Source organism: Mytilus californianus, unplaced genomic scaffold (genome assembly GCF_021869535.1).
Source record: "Mytilus californianus isolate M0D057914Y unplaced genomic scaffold, xbMytCali1.0.p SCAF_7, whole genome shotgun sequence".
NCBI classification, from domain to species: domain Eukaryota; kingdom Metazoa; phylum Mollusca; class Bivalvia; order Mytilida; family Mytilidae; genus Mytilus; species Mytilus californianus.
Window position 1 is genome coordinate 70,228,138 of NW_026262723.1, and position 15,146 is coordinate 70,243,283.

Sequence of the window (15,146 nt, forward strand, 5' to 3'; positions counted from 1 at the left end):
ACAAAATCAGACGAAAAGTTGAAGTAGCAGGTGCACAACTTCAAGAATCAGTGCAAGTTTCTGGGAATTCCATCAATTTGTTTTCAAGGAGTTGAGGCAATATGTATTCATGAGCGAATTTAGATGATCTAGTTGGCAGAGGCCTAGAGCATTTTTGGCGAAAAAAATAGGACGATATCCTTACAAATTAGGCGATACAAAAACGTTTGTATTCATAAGCAAAAAATAGCACAACTTAGTAACAAATTATTTTTCTTTAAATCAATATCTGTTTTCAATGGAAATGAGATTGCAAAAACGGGATTTTTAAATTGCATGCCAATAATCATGATTCATTTCTTTAAACTTCTTCAAAACAAAAACTGTTTTCATATTTACATGTTGACTTTAGCCAGGAAGCTACCTCTTATTTCCAAAACAGCACCTCAGAATGGAACATACAGTGGTTGCTTCCAATTTTCAAGTTGTAATGTTATCTATGTATATATTTTTTCGGAAGAGAGAGTGATGTGAGAGAGAGAAATGATTTCTTAAAAAAAAGAAAATTATGCCCAATTTTGAACAGCAGTTTCATTAAGAATCCATGATGTCAGTTTTCTACATCTTATATTAAAAAAAATGATGTAAAATCATGCATCTTTATAACAATTATCTGATCTTATATACCAAACAGGCATTTGATTCACGATTGCATTTCCTTTTTTAAAGAAAGCAACTTGTTTATTATATTAATTGGTAGTCATCCAGTTGCAAATATTTCATGCATATTCCAGACAAGAACAAAATAATACGTAGGTTATTTGATCACGGAAGAGCGGAAATTTGGTCTACTGCTGTCGGAAGTGTGTCTATTGAGTAAGTACAGAAATTTCCCCTTGTAACTTGTCAGCTTAGCACGGACCGCTAAGCACTGAAGTTGTTCAAGTTGTGTCAGAAAATAAATATATGACTATTTCTATGTAGATTCAAATCAGGTTGCCGTAATGAAATCTAGATATCAGGTGTACGTCCGTTTATGACAATTTCGCTGGTTAGTTCGTATTTTAGACTTCGATTCAATCTGATTGATTTGTTGTTTGTTTTTTTTATAGACATACTTTGCTCAATACAAATACTAGCATATGGAACAAATCTCCGTGATTTTAAAAGCTCTTACGGCGTTCAAAAAACGCAAACGACAATGTTAAGTCTTCATTCGACTCTAAGTTTAACAAATAGTTGACCAAAAAACCACAACAAAAATGTACAGGTTTTATTACGGTTGTGATTGTTTTGAAACGCTATATATGCGGAGCTTCCGGGGGGCTTCGCCCCCTGGCCCCCCTACTAAGGCTCTGCCCTGGACCCACTGGGGGACTTAGGCCCCAGTACCCCTCGCCTTTTAGTTTATGATTCCACTTCAGTAAGAAGGTAGCTACGCCCCTGACAATAATAACATTATGAGCATGCATGTAAAGCGAACAAATTCATTCAATATTATACGAACTATAAATAAAAAGAAGAAAAGAACAAGAAGAATGGAAAAGGAGGAAAAGAAAAAGAAGCAAATCATATTTTCTGTGATGATGACTCAGGTTTGATGGTGATGATCATCCGTGCCGGTAGCAATAACACTTGATGAAGGTACTAGAAATTTGTTAGACCTTTTAATAAAATCTTGAACATGTTTGAAAATTAGGAGATTTTGTTCATTCGAAAGTTCAAGGTCTCCGCAAGTTAATAGTTTAGTATCATAGTAATAAATTTTTCAGTAAGCCAATTAAGATTGTTAAGTAAAATTTCGGCGCAACTCTACTCTGAACACTTTCATTTTTCAATTCTCTCTTAAATTTAGATATAGAGTCGGTGTTTCGAATTTTTAAGTCAAGCTTATTCCATTCTCGTATTGTTGATGGAATAAAAGATTCAGTGGTAAGGGAAAGTCTACAAAATGGAACAATGATATTTTGACCGTTTCGCAACGGATAGTTGGTTGTACTTTGTATACATGGGGGACAATATTACACAGGAACTCAGGTGCATGTTTTTCATTTATATTATAAAACATCTGTAATTTTCTTCTTCTTCGTCTTTCATATAAAGATTCCAAGCCAACCTCAGATTACAGAGTATCAGTTTTAGTGAAGATTGGTAGACCTGTTACAATTCTTGTGGCTTCCAATTGCAAGTTTTCTAATTTATTTGAATAACATATCCCACAATTATCCCACATTTCCGTGGCATATTCAAAAATGGGTCTAATAAAAACTAGATAAAGAGTTTCTAAATTTTTACGAGACAGTCGATATTTAAGTTTACGCAGAACATTAAGGTGTTTCTTTACACTTGTAATTATACTTTCAATAGGATTGTTCCATTTTGCGTCACAACTAAAGGTAACTCCCAGGTGCTTATGTGATGTATTTATAGGGATATTTTTATCATTTAGGGAAAAGTTGAGATCTGGTATCTCAATATTTGAAAATATCATAATTTCTGTTTTATCAGGATTAAATGACATAAGCCATTTAGTTGACCAAACATCCAGCTCTTTCAGGTCGCGGTCGATCACAGATTTAATCTGTTCAACATCGCTACCGGAATAACTGAATGAATTGTCGTCTGCAAATAGCCTACACAGCGATGTAAGCTTATTAGCAATATCATAAATATATAAAACAAAGAGAAGAGGGCCCAAAACAGATCCCTGTGGTACACCTGCTGACACATTACAAAAGGAGGAGGACGAATTATGCAGTACTACTCTTTGTTTCCTGTCATGCAGATAATCTTCAAACCACTGTAAATAAGGTTTCACGATTCCATCAATACCATAGGCTTTCAGTTTGTGAACACAATTGTATACAAAATCACATCTTCACATGTAAAATGTGTAATAATGTATAACATCGGGAAATATCCTGTAGATGTATATTCATGTCCTGATAAATTATCATGAATTTGACGCATTGGCAGGTCAGAGAAAAAAGTCTTACTCCTTTCATTCGTTATGATATCTAAGAAGACAAACCTCCCGTCGTCCTTTCCGACGATGATTAGAAACATTGATTCTGATTTTAACTTTTTAAAGTTGTTATTCCGTTCCGTTCCGTTCCGCAAAGTACCAATTGATCTGAGAAAGCAGACACCTCTATGTAAAAACGGTATGATTCTTTTTTTTTTTTTGTCTTACACCTCTTTTTTTAAATGAGTGGTAAGTGTTTAAGATATGGATTCAATAACCGGATCAATAACTTATATGAAATAGGCAAGTCAGACAAAAAGTATGACTCCTTTCATTCATTATGATATCTAAGATGACAAACCTCCCTTCGTCCTTTCCGACGATGATTAGAAACAATGATTCTGATTTTAACTTTTTAGATTTGTTATTCCGTTCTAGAGGATCCAGAGGAATTGGTATATAACGGAATCGAACGGAACAGACATCTGACGGTGTGATTCATTTTTTTTGTCTTACACCTGTTTTTTTACAACGCGATGACCGTGAGGGCATTCCGATATATTGCTATCGCCTATCGGAATAACAAATTTGAAAAGTTAAAATCAGAATTTATGTTTCTAATCATCGTCGGAAAGGACGACGGCAGGTCTTGTTTTCTTAGATATAATTACGAATGAAAGGCGTAATACTTTTTGTCTGACTTGCCTATTTCATATAAATTATTGCTCCGGTTGTTGAATGTATATCTAAAACACTTACCACTCACTTAAATCAAAGTACTGAAGTACTCAACATCGGATGACCGTAAGTTCTTGTGGATGGTCAAAAGCACTTGTCTCAGAAAAAAATCACATCTCTATACCTGAAACTTAGGTTAATGTACAGAGATATATTTTTTTCTGAGATAAGTTCGTGCGTGGATGATGAATAAATGACAGGAAATTCAACCTCACCGTAATAACTATTATATTGTAGTGATACAAAACAGTATACACTGGTTTGTTGTTATATATTATATTAATATAAAAGACATGTATATATAATTTTCATCCATTTGTATATCATTCTATTCTACTATTCTAACAACAGTGCAGTGCAAGTGCATGGTAGACACTCTCGTTGGAAGTACTTGATAAATTGCATGCATATATTGGTGATTTTGAATCGGTTCAAAGTTTTGATTTTTCTACCCTATATACCACTTTGCCTCATATTCTTATTAAGAAAAAATTCACACACCTAATTAAATGGGCATTTAAAAAGTCGGAATGCGAATACATATGTTCAAACTCTTTTAGGTCATTTTTTAGTAGCAATAAACAAAAGAACTATGTCAATTGGACATGCTTTGATGCTATATCTGCCCTTGAATTTTTACTTGATAACATTTTGTTCGCTTTGGGGATTCCGTATATCGTCAAGTTATCGGAATTCCAATGGGGACTAACTGTGCACCACTTATTGCGGACCTGTTTTTGTATTGTTATGAGTTACAATTTATGACTAAAATCAGCAAAGACCCATCGAAACAACATCTGATACAAAAATTTAACAATACTTTTAGATATTTGGATGATATATTGGCTCTCAATAATGACGACTTCAGTATGTATACAAAAGAAATTTATCCTGTTGAACTAACTTTAAATAAAGCTAATACTAACAATGACCACTGTCCTTTCCTCGATCTTGATATCTATATCATTAACGGGAAGCTTAATACAAAAAATTATGATAAAAGAGATGATTTTTCATTTCCTATCGTTAATTATCCATTTTTAGATGGTGACGTTCCCTTGTCACCATCTTATAGTGTTTATATATCTCAACTTGTACGATTCGCTCGTGTATGTAACAACGTATTAGATTTTAGCGAGAGGAATTTATGTATTACTGAAAAATTATTACACCAGGGTTTTCGATATCATAAACTAGTCTAAACATTTACTAAATTTTATCATCGGACATCATTCGTAAATAAAACTCAACATGCAGATATCTTATACGTTCGGGTATTTCACATCCAATCTTTTATGGTAATATTCTTTACAAAGCACAAAAATGTCAGTATTCACCTCAAAAGCTAACAAAACCTTTAAACAGACTTATTAAGAAGGGATATAGTTACGATACTGTTGTCAGGTCATTAAAGATTGCATATTTTGGCTTTAATATTAATTCACTTATTGGGTCTTTGCATCGGAATGAAACACATTTATTCTAAAACCAGTTGTTGGCATGACACGGGTTATGTTCTTCTCATATATTTTATGACGGTATAATACTAAACCCCTAACAGGAGGGATTGTGCCTGATATGCATATGATGAAGACATAATCTTTTAATCAGTTTAATTGAGGTCTGGAGCTGGCATGTCAGTAACTGCTAGTAGTCTGTTGTTATTTATGTATTATTGTCATTTTGTTTATTTTCTTTTGTTCCTTTTCTGACATCGGACTCGGACTTCTCTTATACTGAGTTTTACTGTTTTTTCCACATTGGCTAGAGGTATAGGGGGAGGGTTGAGATCTCAAAAAAAATGTTTAACCCCGCCGCATTTTTGCGCCTGTCCCAAGTCAGGAGCCTCTGCCCTTGGTTAGTCTTGTATCATTCTTAATTTTAGTTTCCTGTGTATAATTTGGAGTTTAGTATGACGTCCATTATCACTGAACTAGTATACATATTTGTTTAGGGGCCAGCTGAAGGACGCCTTCGGGTGCGGGAGTTTCTCGCTGCATTGAACACCCATTGGTGGCATTCGGCTGTTGTCTGCTCTATGGTCGGGTTGTTGTCTCTTTGACACATTCCCCATTTCCATTCTCAATTTTACTCTTCTTTAAAAATGTCTGTTCCGTTCGATTCCGTTAAATACCAATTCCTCAGAGCAATTGGTACTTTGCGGAACGGAATGGAATAACAAATTTAAAAAGTTAAAATCAGAATCAATGTTTCTAATCATCGTCGGAAAGGACGACGGGAGGTCTGTCTTCTTAGATATCATAACGAATGAAAGGAGTAAGACTATTTTCTCTGACCTATGCGCCAATGCGTCAAATTTATGATAATTTATCAGGACATGAATGTACATCTACAGGATATTTCCCGATGTTATACATTATTACACATTTTACATGTGAAGATGATATTTAGTATACAATTGTGTTATCTGTATATTGAAAACCGTAAACAGAGAAATTTATTGTTTTTTTTGTTTTAAAGATTTTTCGAAATTTTGATAGATACCCCCTTTTGTTACCTTAAATGAAATTCCGTTCCGTAAAGTACCAATAGCCCTTGCTTCAAATGTTTAGGTTTGACCGTTCCCGATGAAGGTAAATCCTGAAAATGACTTCGGACGCACGAACTTTATAATGTGTTATCTTCATTTACTAGCACTGCTCTGTTGGTGTATTGTTAGTGCCCGAGGGTATATCAGGGCTTTGCTACCGACATGGTTTACAACAAACTTTCTAAAATTCCCCGTTGATAAACCAAGAAATTATTAAGAAAATTTCCAACTCCCAATCAGGCAAAGTTGACCGTAGATGAATTTGGTTGTTCTTTTATAAGGTCTCTTTTGTTTCTACGTATTTATACATCCCAGACTGTCAAATGTCAAATTAATTTTCTGGTAACAAAAACATATGTGAATTCCACTTAAATTTTACATTAACTTCACGAGAATTTCACGTTATTTGTACCTGATTTAAGATATGACTTAAGATGACCATGCATTTAGGAGGTTCCTGACCTGGGACAGGCACATGAATATGCGAAGGGGTTAAACTAATTGTTTTTAGATCTCAACCATCCCCTTTTAATTATCTATCAGTGCACAAAGAACATACAATTATAATCAGTACAGGAAAAGCACTTAACTATAAAATGACGGTATAATAGATAACAAAAACCTAAAACAATAAGCATTAGTATACCGTATTTAAGAATGCTCGCCGACAGTAATGAGACTAAGATCTAAGGATTAAACATGCGAAAGAGAAACCTGGCATACCTGATGTACCCCATAAACGAATATTTCATACAGCAACGTCATAAAGAGTTCAGGCAGACAAGACCTTGTGCAATGCCAGATCAAATTATACAGAAAAAAAAAACAAAAGACACATGTAAGCATTGCTTCAAACTTTGAATTAGCGAATTGATGAATATCCCAAAAAACATTATACCATATGCAGTGATTGAACCACAACAGAATAATTATAACCTTTATGAATAAGTTTTTTAAGCCAAAGAGAAATATTTCAAGGACAATTACTAAACTTGTAAGCTTTATAAACAATATCACCATAAAAAGCTTGATGTGAAATATCACTATTTTTATAAAGGTGGAATCATAGCTCCACAATAAATGCATGTGTATATTTGTGACAAAGCTTGGTAAACATTTTGATTTATTGATGATATCTATATACCTACTGTAAAGGGTTTTCTTTTTAATTTTTAGTGATCAAAATGTAACGTTCCGATGATTGACTCACTCCAAACAGTCTACAGACTCTAAGAGTCATATGTACGAAACGTTTAGACCAAAATGACGTGTAAGGTTCGGCTAACTTTCTAAATCATTCGGTCACCGAGACTTCTCATTAACATACATATATGTTTAGGGTATGTAGCAAAAAACAAGTCATTCTAACATCAAAGACAAATAAATGAGATTTAACATTTTATGCCACAGGCTAAAAGATAGACAAAGATATGATTTCAAATAAGTTATTCATCAAAATTGTAACAAAAGTATGCATTAGAGAAAAACTATGATGAACAATTTATGTTTAACATTAAAAAAAGTTTTCTTAGTTCAAGTGATGAATGAGATGAAACAAATTTATTTGTTGACATCTTCAAACTAGAAACAAACTAACAATTTGAATGATGATACCTTCTGCATGTAGTGCGGATGACACACGATTCAGGAATAACCTTTAGGTTACATGGGGGAGGGGATTTGCCTGTCCCCAGTCAGGAGCCTGTAGTTCAGTGATGTCGTTCGTTCATGTCTGTCATATTTGTTTTTCGTAAATTGTTTTGTTATAAATTAGGCCGTTAGTTTTCTCAATTAAGTTGTTTCATATTTTTCATGTCGGGGCCTTCTATAGCCGACTATACGGTATGGGTTTTTCTCATTATTGAAGGCCGTACGATTGTCTATAATTGCTTACATTCACTTCATTTGAAATTTGGTGGATAGATACTGTCTCATTGGCAATCATATCACATCTCCTTGTGTTTATAAACATAACAACCAAAACTGTCAGAGCTATATATTTCGCTTGTCAGGTGAGACTAACGCAGTTGTAGATTTATAACTGAGAAATAGAAGTTTGATGCTCATTATTCGGAACTGTGTCATGTTTTAGATAAACGGGTATTATTATATAAATGTCCCAATTCATACCCGTTCATGTTGTTACTGAAGAAGCTGTTTTCAAAACCATTCACGCTATTTTGAAAAAGAAGTGTTACCTGTAAAACAGCTTTGTTATGTTTACTTTGCCTTTTACTTACTCCGAAAGAGTATTAACTTCTTCAACGACAATCAATCTAAAAAATTTAAATTGAACAGAGAAATTGCTGGAAAAAAGTATTTAAAAAAATACCGAATCCCTAGGTAAATTCAAAAAGGGAGAAGTCCATAAAAATTGACAAAATCTATCGTTAGATTATATCAACCAACGAAACAAAGGGGAAACAACTGTCATATTCCTGACTAGGTACAGGAATTTTCCGAAGAAAATGGTGAGTTAAACCTGGTTTTATAGCTAGCTTAACACAGTTGGTTATAGTTCCGTTATATGAGCCACTCTGATGAGTCAAATCATTTTCCACTGATTTTCAGAGTTAGTTTTTATGTTGTGCTGTTTCAGGTTAGAGGGGGTTTAATCGCTCATAATATTGTTTAATCCCTCCACATTCTATATGTTCCTGTCCCAAAGTCAGGAGCCTGTAACTCTACGGTTGTCGTTGTTTCTGTTTGTCATATTTGTTTTCGTTTATTGTATTGAAATAATCAGACCAAATTGAAAGCGATATAGGTTGAATCAACAGGCTCTTGCTTGGTACATGGACTTCTTTTTTTCTTTTCCTTTATTTTGAGCTCACCTGGCCAAAAAGGCCATATGAGCAATTGCCATCACGTGGCGTCCGTCGTCGTCTGTCGTCGTCCTTCTTTGTAAACTTTAAAAAAAAACTTCTCTGAATTTAACTACAATACCAATTTCATCCAAATATAAAAAGAATGATCCTTATGGTATATCGTATAAAGTTTGTGGTTTTTTTTTAATTCCAGTCAGTCAACAAACATTGCCGCCACGGTTAAATATAGAACAGGAGGGTAAAATGGATTAATTGTCCTTAAATCTCGAAAACTGTAATACATAAAGAAAATCTGACAGCATCAAAAATGTTCAGTATGTCTATCAATTTCCTATTTGCATTAAAATTATCAAACGAGTCCTTAAAGAAGTTGTTGCCCTTTATCATGTCTATTGAAGATCCAAAACCATGGTATGACTTCTGTATGGTGTTATCGCCCTTTAAAAAATTACGATTTTTGTTTGATTTTAATATTTTTGGCACTTATCTCGAAAACAATAATAGAAAGATAGAAACTGGACACAATCAAAATTATCAGCAATACAAGAGCTATAAACATTCAGTATATATGACCGAAACCACTGGATGACACCTTAGGGAGTTAGTACCCTTAAATGAAGATTTTTGTCAAGTTTTCCATTTTTTTGCCAATCAACTCGAAACTTAAATAGAAAGGTAGAAACTGTAAGCTACAAAGATGATTAGCAATACAAATATGTCACATGACCGAAACCATTGGATGACTCCACAAGGATTAATTGTTCTTAATTGACGACTTTTGTCTAATTTTTACGTTTTTTATGCAATATACTTCGAAACGATGATCGATAGGTTAAACCTTTCAACTGCAAAATGGATCAGAAACTCAACATCTACAAACTGCCGATATGGCCATAACAATTTAATGACTCCTTCTGAGAGTTATTGCCCTTAAATGAATAATTATGTACTATCATATCATTTTGCAAAGTTATCTCAAAAACTGTAATAGATAGATAAAACTGTAATCAGTAAGAGGGGTCAACAATACAAGACCTATGAAATGTCACGAACTACAGATTAGCAAAAATAACTGATTGCAATAAAGAAGAAAGTGTATCACATCTTCTACCTCACTAGAGCCACACTGCCCATAAAATCTAAATGTGGAGGGGTACAATGGAATATTCAGTTTCTATTTACAAGCGACATGGTGAAATTCTTAGTTTTGTCAGACTTCCCCTATGCTCAAAATTACTAAAACGAGTAAGCAATACCAGTCTCACCAAAAACCGAGTGCAAAGTCAGGGGCTTCGTACATGATTAATGCATATACTTTTTACACACATTCCTCAGGTATATATAAATGGACTTATTTAAATTTTGGATTGAAAATTGTCAGGATCTTATATTTCAGTAATAACTTGATTTGAACTTGTTCTGTAGTTATCCAGAATGATTTCTGTTAAATTTGGGATTTCCATTTACTTATAAAGTTATCCTTTTTGACGAGTGTATTGGTTGCTTTGTATAACTTTGATGATTTAGTATTGATCTTTCCATTGTTAATTTACTTCAGACAGAAACAATCTATTATTTGATGTAATTATCCATATTTTGGTTAAAATAGGGAACAGTTACCAAGGGGACCACCAAAACAATAAGTCGAATAAAACAAACAAAACCCAAGGCAAACATAGAAAACGACGAATAAATAAGCAATTCCAAAGAACAGTGTACATAAAACTAACGATTCAGCAATACCAACCCAACAAAAACCGAGGGTAAACTACTTTACATATTCAAGTCGTTTAACAAATTTTAAACAAGTTTCCTCTCAACGAACTCTATATACCAATGTTTAAACTGTGGATATACATATATACATTTTTTTGTACCTTTTATCCTCTTTCCTTCAGGGAACGCCACAAATCAACTCCTTCTGAAGTACCAACGACTTGTAATGGAACTAGCACTGATACGAGCACTAGTGGTGATGGTAATTATGGAGCAACCCCGATATACATATAGGTAAACGTAAACAGAAATTGGCTGATTCGATATGATGGACTTGTGTAATCCGCTTCTAATGAAGGAGCTTATTGTATATTTTGTGTTCTATTTAGGATTGACAGTTTTGGAACCCTAGTATACGAACTATTAACAGATATGGCACATGCTTGTACTAGACTAAACAAATATGTCGGCCAGGATGACAAACCTTGCCATGCCGAGGCAAGAGCCAAAGCACAGCTTTTCCTTGACAATATTGAGGAAAAGACGGTCGATATACAAACTTGTATTGATGCACTGATTCACGTACATTATAATTTAAATTTGGAACTTGCTGTGATCGTTGACACGTTCACACATAGGTATACACAAAAATGAAATTGGAATCAATTTTATAAGTTCTGTTTAACAATTTGCTTTAATTTTTACTATTTTCATGAAATTATTATCAATAAAACGAAATTGAATTATTATAAGAGTTCGTAAGGTGACCTCCCCCTGACAAATGTCTGGATCAGAACCTGTATAGATAAATATATATGCACACAATTATATAACTGTCAGAAATAAAAAGCAAAACAGTTTAAATTTTAATATAGATTAGCAAATTAAATCCCCTACGAACAGAAAAAAGAATTATATTAGTTGAAAATCAAAACAATTGTTACTAAATAATACAAAAAAATACAAAAGTCATAAACATAAACAATACAAGCATGTAACAATGACAAATGTTGATAAGTTGTTTCAACCATGATGCCTTCTTCCAAAATAGCATTAAAATAATCATAATTAGAACAAGGATAAAGAAGAAGATGCTGTTAAACATTAAATTATATTTTTCACATGCTAAGTCGACGAAAAGAAAAAAAAAGATTTGTGATTTATATTTATATAAATATATATAATATTAGTTCTTAAAAACTCGAATTTTTGGTGAAAATAAAAAATGAAAGTACACTGCATAAGTGTACTATTATAGGACAGAAACATTTCGAGAAGCTGTTCGAAAAGTGGTAAAAAATGTTATTGTGACAGTATTTTCATTCATAGTTTGTCCAGCTTATATCTCGGACTTGTATGAACCAATTGTAATGGAACTATATATATATATATATATATACAAGTCTAAATTGAAAAACAACGTTCAAACCTATGATTGCGTTGGATAAAAACCGCAATTTTTATACGTGTGCATGCAAAACAAATTTCTTGTTAGAGGGGTCTAATACAGCACAAACAACATTTTCCAAAAGACAAAAAGAGTGAAAAAGTATATTTTAACAAAACGCATTTGACTAACAGGTCGAACAACAAATGTTCTTAAACCCTGCTGACTGCCATTGGCGATTGCCAAATAAACGGATCACCGATGTAATAAATGGATCTTAAATATAAATTTAATACTAAACAGAAAACAATAAACTTGCGGAAAAGATGTTATACCGCAAACAAAAGGTGCAAAGGTTTTTGTACACCATATCCGGATTTCGACAATTAATGTCTCTTCAGTGATGTTAGGAATCGAAACGGTATTTGGAAAGCCATACAATTTACCTCAATTTAGGATAGACTCTTGAATTTTGAGGAGTCAAAATAGGATGAACGGATCATATAAACCCGAAGGCAAATATAATACAAGCCCAAACGAAAAAATATAAACAAGTCTAAATTGAAAAACAACGTTCAAACCTATGATTGCGTTGGATAAAAACCGCAATTTTTATACGTGTGCATGCAAAACAAATTTCTTGTTAGAGGGGTCTAAATACAGCACAAACAACATTTTCCAAAAGACAAAAAGAGTGAAAAAGTATATTTTAATAAAACGCATTTGACTAACAGGTCGAACAACAAATGTTCTTAAACCCTGCTGACTGCCATTGGCGATTGCCAAATAAACGGATCACCGATGTAATAAATGGATCTTAAATATAAATTTAATACTAAACAGAAAACAATAAACTTGCGGAAAAGATGTTATACCGCAAACAAAAGGTGCAAAGGTTTTTGTACACCATATCCGGATTTCGACAATTAATGTCTCTTCAGTGATGTTAGGAATCGAAACGGTATTTGGAAAGCCATACAATTTACCTCAATTTAGGATAGACTCTTGAATTTTGAGGAGTCAAAATAGGATGAACGGATCATATAAACCCGAAGGCAAATATAATACAAGCCCAAACGAAAAAATATAAACAAGTCTAAATTGAAAAACAACGTTCAAACCTATGATTGCGTTGGATAAAAACCGCATTTTTTATACGTGTGCATGCAAAACAAATTTCTTGTTAGAGGGGTCTAAATACAGCACAAACAACATTTTCCAAAAGACAAAAAGAGTGAAAAAGTATATTTTAACAAAACGCATTTGACTAACAGGTCGAACAACAAATGTTCTTAAAATATATATATATACCATGATGTTAACCATGCAGCATGTGCAGATTTGCAATCGGGGAATGGCATTTTCAAGATGGCTATTGTTGCCATGGAAACTTCTAAAAATGCGGGGGGGAAATCTAAATCTTTTATTATAAGACCTAACTGATGAAACTTTATGTAAATGTTACCTGGTCTGCCTAGATGTGCAGACAGTATTTAGAAATTCCAAAATGGCCGCCATTGTCATGGAAACAGGGGGAAAGTTTAACATTGACCCTATGGGAAAACACATTACAGCTGCATTTATAAAAGAATATTAGATTAAACCCAATAAAACTTTATGGATATGTAATATGGTTTGTGGCTGTTTCGGATTTGGAAATGGTCACCGTTAACATGGAAACAGCAAAAATTTCAAAAATTTCAAAATGCTTCAAAATTAACGAAACTACAAAAATGTTAACTGGCATGGGTAGATGCGCTGTTTGAATTTGGAATTTTCAAATTGGCTGCCGTTACCCTGGCAATTGGGGGCGAGGGTGCCATCCGCTTTTACTGGTAATAGCGAGTCTAGTTGCTTTTTTTTTATTTTGTAATTTTAAATATTTCTTTATCTATAACGTTTCACAATCACTATGTATCATCGTGTATTTATTAACGAACCAGCTTATGGAAAACTCAAATATTTATTCAGTTTGCTATAGCAGTAGTCAAGCGTTTTGTTCCTATACACTTGAGACATAATATATGACAGTATATACATACTTCACGAACATGAACAAATTTGGAAAAAAAACCGCTTGAAAACGTCAATATACAAATGCAACTTCGAAAACGACAACGACATATGATACTCATATATTTCGTCGAGTATTTCTTCCGTTATATCACATATTACAGCTAATCATAACTTTTCCATGAATTGATCCTTAAGGTGACATATACGAATTTTAATCCTACTGAACCTAAATCTCTGGTAGTGGGATAGCAAAATGTGCATAACAGAGGGTCTGGATGGGGTTTACAAATGGAAAATAATGGACAAAACTTGAAGTGCAGAATAAAGGGACAAAAAAAAAAGAGTAGAGAAAAAATAATAAAGATAAGAGAATAATCGGGGGCTAAAATATAAAGAATAGAGAATAATGGGCCAAAGATATATAATAAGAAAATTAAAAATACATAAATGAAGGACCCCATCTGCACCCTCATAACAAAACATAACTAAACTGATTAGTACAGGAAAGACACGTTACTTTATAAAAGATTACAAAATCACAAGCACAAGCACAAGCAAAACAAAAGTAAACAATACCCGTATCAAAGAATGCTCGCAGTTATTGAAAGCCGCAAGATATGCTTCATTGCCGAATGGCACAGTCTATCGTACTCTAATATCGGTGACTATACTTGGGAGAAATTTCGCACACTGTGACGTCATAAACAGTTCAAGACTACATTGGTACCCGTCCGGTATTTCACAAGTTTAACAATACTGACAAAAGGCATACTGAATGTTTTACGTTGGGGTGTAATCTGGCTTTATATGCCAACCTAAGCAGTGCCTAGATCTATAATTAAAACAATTTTAGTCCCGGTTAAAATCATTCTGGATAAAATGATTTTACCTGCTTTCTTTTCTTTTCAGGTGATAAACCATGGAAATACTACACGTGAATAGAAACCTGTGTGAAGTCCGCCCTTT